A 5,000-nucleotide genomic window follows, 5' to 3' on the forward strand; every position below is an offset into this window, starting at 1 on the left:
TTTCTCCACTACGGTCCCGTCGATAGGGGGGTGCTCCCTCTGCTGTTTCCTGAAGTCCACAATCATCTCCTTTGTTTTGTTGACGTTAAGTGAGAGGTTATTCTCCTGACACCATACTCCCAGAGCCCTCTCCTCCTCCCTGTAGGCCGTCTCGTCGTTGTTAGTGATCAAGTCCATTACTGTTGTGTCGTCTGCAAACTTGATGATTGAGTTGGAGGCGTGCAAGGCCACGCAGTCGTGAACAGGGAGTACAGGAGAGGGCTCAGAACGCACCCTTGTGGGGCCCCAGTGTTGATGATCAGCGGGGTGGAGATGTTGTTACCTACCCTCACCACCTGGGGTGCGGCCGTCAGGAAGTCCAGGACCCAGTTGCACAGGGCGGGGTCGAGACCCAGGGCCTCCAGCTGGATGATGAGGGTACTATGGTGTTGAATGCTGAGCTGTAGTCGATGAACAGCATTCTTACATAGGTAATCCTCTTGTACAGATGGGTTAGGGCAGTGTGCAGAGCGATGGCGATTGCATCGTCTGTGGATCTATTGGGGCGGTAAACAAATTGAAGTGGGTCTAGGGTGTCAGGTAGGGTGGAGGTGAAGATCCTTGACTAGTCTCTCGAAGAACTTCATGATGACAGAAGTGAGTGCTACGGGGCGATAGTCATTTAGTTCAATTATCTTTGCCTTCTTGGGTATAGGAACAAAAGTGGCCCTCTTGAAGCATGTGGGAACAGCAGACTGGGATAGGGAGCGATTGAATATGTCCGTAAACATACCAGCCAGCTGGTCTGCGAATGCTCTGAGGACGTGGCTAGGGATGCCGTCTGGGATAGCAGCGTTGCGAGGTTTAACAGATCTAGACCTACACCATCAACTACAACATCAACTACAGTTCACTACTACTGAGACCTAGAACTACAACATCAACTACAGTTCACTACTACTGAGATCTAGAACTACAACATCAACTACAGTTCACTACTACTGAGATCTAGAACTACAACATAAACTACAACATCAACTACAGTTCACTACTACTGAGATCTGGAACTACAACATCAACTACAGTTCACTACTACTGAGATCTAGAACTACAACATCAACTACAACATCAACTACAGTTCACTACTACTGAGATCTGGAACTACAACATCAACTACAGTTCACTACTACTGAGATCTAGAACTACAACATCAACTACAGTTCACTACTACTGAGATCTAGAACTACAACATCAACTACAGTTCACTACTACTGAGATCTAGAACTACAACATCAACTACAGTTCACTACTACTGAGATCTAGAACTACAACATCAACTACAGTTCACTACTACTGAGATCTAGAACTACAACATCAACTACAGTTCACTACTACTGAGATCTAGAGCTACAACATCAACTACAGTTCACTACTACTGAGATCTAGAACTACACCATCAACTACAGTTCACTACTACTGAGATCTAGAACTACAACATCAACTACAGTTCACTACTACTGAGATCTAGAACTACAACATCAACTACAGTTCACTACTACTGAGATCTAGAACTACAACATAAACTACAACATCAACTACAGTTCACTACTACTGAGATCTAGAACTACAACATAAACTACAACATCAACTACAGTTCACTACTACTGAGATCTAGAACTACAACATCAACTACAGTTCACTACTACTGAGATCTAGAACTACAACATCAACTACAACATCAACTACAGTTCACTACTACTGAGATCTAGAACTACAACATCAACTACAGTTCACTACTACTGAGATTTAGAACTACAACATCAACTACAGTTCACTACTACTGAGATCTAGAACTACAACATCAACTACAGTTCACTACTACTGAGATCTAGAACTACAACATCAACTACAGTTCACTACTACTGAGATCTGGAACTACAACATCAACTACAGTTCACTACTACTGAGATCTGGAACTACAACATCAACTACAGTTCACTACTACTGAGATCTAGAACTACAACATCAACTACAGTTCACTACTACTGAGATCTAGAACTACAACATCAACTACAGTTCACTACTACTGAGATCTAGAACTACAACATCAACTACAGTTCACTACTACTGAGATCTAGAACTACAACATCAACTACAGTTCACTACTACTGAGATCTGGAACTACAACATCAACTACAGTTCACTGCTACTGAGATCTAGAACTACAACATCAACTACAGTTCACTACTACTGAGATCTAGAACTACAACACCAACTACAACATCAACTACAGTTCACTACTACTGAGATCTAGAACTACAACATCAACTACAGTTCACTACTACTGAGATCTAGAACTACAACATCAACTACAGTTCACTACTACTGAGATCTGGAACTACAACATCAACTACAACATCAACTACAGTTCACTACTACTGAGATCTAGAACTACAACATCAACTACAGTTCACTACTACTGAGATCTAGAACTACAACACCAACTACAACATCAACTACAGTTCACTACTACTGAGATCTAGAACTACAACATCAACTACAGTTCACTACTACTGAGATCTAGAACTACAACATCAACTACAGTTCACTACTACTGAGATCTAGAACTACAACATCAACTACAGTTCACTACTACTGAGATCTAGAACTACAACACCAACTACAACATCAACTACAGTTCACTACTACTGAGATCTAGAACTACAGCATCAACTACAGTTCACTACTACTGAGATCTAGAACTACAACATCAACTACAGTTCACTACTACTGAGATCTAGAACTACAACATCAACTACAGTTCACTACTACTGAGATCTAGAACTACAACATCAACTACAGTTCACTACTACTGAGATCTAGAACTACACCATCAACTACAGTTCACTACTACTGAGATCTAGAACTACAACATCAACTACAGTTCACTACTACTGAGATCTAGAACTACAACATCAACTACAGTTCACTACTACTGAGATCTAGAACTACAACATCAACTACAGTTCACTACTACTGAGATCTAGAACTACAACATCAACTACAGTTCACTACTACTGAGATCTAGAACTACAACATCAACTACAGTTCACTACTACTGAGATCTAGAACTACAACATCAACTACAGTTCACTACTACTGAGATCTAGAACTACAACATCAACTACAGTTCACTACTACTGAGATCTAGAACTACAACACCAACTACAACATCAACTACAGTTCACTACTACTGAGATCTAGAACTACAACATCAACTACAGTTCACTACTACTGAGATCTAGAACTACAACATCAACTACAGTTCACTACTACTGAGATCTAGAACTACAACATCAACTACAGTTCACTACTACTGAGATCTAGAACTACAACATCAACTACAGTTCACTACTACTGAGATCTAGAACTACACCATCAACTACAGTTCACTACTACTGAGATCTAGAACTACAACATCAACTACAGTTCACTACTACTGAGATCTAGAACTACAACACCAACTACAACATCAACTACAGTTCACTACTACTGAGATCTAGAACTACACCATCAACTACAGTTCACTACTACTGAGATCTAGAACTACAACATCAACTACAGTTCACTACTACTGAGATCTAGAACTACAACATCAACTACAGTTCACTACTACTGAGATCTAGAACTACAACATCAACTACAGTTCACTACTACTGAGATCTGGAACTACAACATCAACTACAGTTCACTACTACTGAGATCTAGAACTACACCATCAACTACAGTTCACTACTACTGAGATCTAGAACTACAACATCAACTACAGTTCACTACTACTGAGATCTAGAACTACAACATCAACTACAGTTCACTACTACTGAGATCTAGAACTACAACATCAACTACAGTTCACTACTACTGAGATCTGGAACTACAACATCAACTACAGTTCACTACTACTGAGATCTAGAACTACACCATCAACTACAGTTCACTACTACTGAGATCTAGAACTACAACATCAACTACAGTTCACTACTACTGAGATCTAGTACTACAACATCAACATCATCTTGTAGTACTCAGTGTGTTGTAGTACTCAGTATTAGTGTGTTGTAGTACTCAGTGTGTTGTAGTACTCAGTATTAGTGTGTTGTAGTACTCAGTGTGTTGTAGTACTCAGTATTAGTGTGTTGTAGTACTCAGTGTGTTGTAGTACTCAGTATTTGTGTGTTGTAGTATTCAGTATTAATGTGTTCTAGTACTCAGTGTGTTGTAGTACTCAGTATTTGTGTGTTGTATTATTCAGTGTTAATGTGTTCTAGAACTCAGTGTGTTGTAGTACTCAGTATTTGTGTGTTGTATTATTCAGTGTTAATGTGTTCTAGTACTCAGTGTGTTGTAGTACTCAGTATTTGTGTGTTGTAGTATTCAGTGTTAATGTGTTCTAGTACTCAGTGTGTTGTAGTACTCAGTGTGTTTTAGTACTCAGTGTGTTGTAGTACTCAGTGTTAATGTGTTCTAGTACTCAGTGTGTTGTAGTATTCAGTATTAATGTGTTTTAGTACTCAGTGTGTTGTAGTACTCAGTATTTGTGTGTTGTAGTATTCAGTGTTAATGTGTTCTAGTACTCAGTGTGTTATAATACTCAGTATTTGTGTGTTTTAGTACTCAGTGTGTTGTAGTACTCAGTGTGTTGTAGTACTCAGTGTTAATGTGTTCTAGTACTCAGTGTGTTGTAATACTCAGTATTTGTGTGTTGTAGTACTCAGTGTGTTGTAGTACTCAGTGTTAATGTGTTCTAGTACTCAGTGTGTTGTAATACTCAGTATTTGTGTATTGTAGTACTCAGTGTGTTGTAGCACTCAGTGTGTTGTAGTACTCAGTATTAATGTGTTTTAGTACTCAGTGTGTTGTCGTACTCAGTATTTGTGTGTTGTAATACTCAGTGTGTTGTAATACTCAGTATTTGTGTGTTGTAGTGCTTTTTGCAATATGTAAGAACTTGGGGAGGGGGG

The 5,000-nt window shown here is 39.4% G+C and overlaps 1 protein-coding gene across 1 annotated transcript in view; it reads right to left on the reverse strand.

Moving 5' to 3' along the window:
- grapa (GRB2 related adaptor protein a) overlaps positions 1-5,000 on the reverse strand; it is a 55,422-nt gene that overhangs the window by 47,785 nt on the left and 2,637 nt on the right. The gene's annotated exons all lie outside the window — the stretch shown is intronic.

The sequence above is a fragment of the Salvelinus alpinus genome, chromosome 1 (assembly GCF_045679555.1).
Source record: "Salvelinus alpinus chromosome 1, SLU_Salpinus.1, whole genome shotgun sequence".
NCBI lineage: Eukaryota > Metazoa > Chordata > Actinopteri > Salmoniformes > Salmonidae > Salvelinus > Salvelinus alpinus.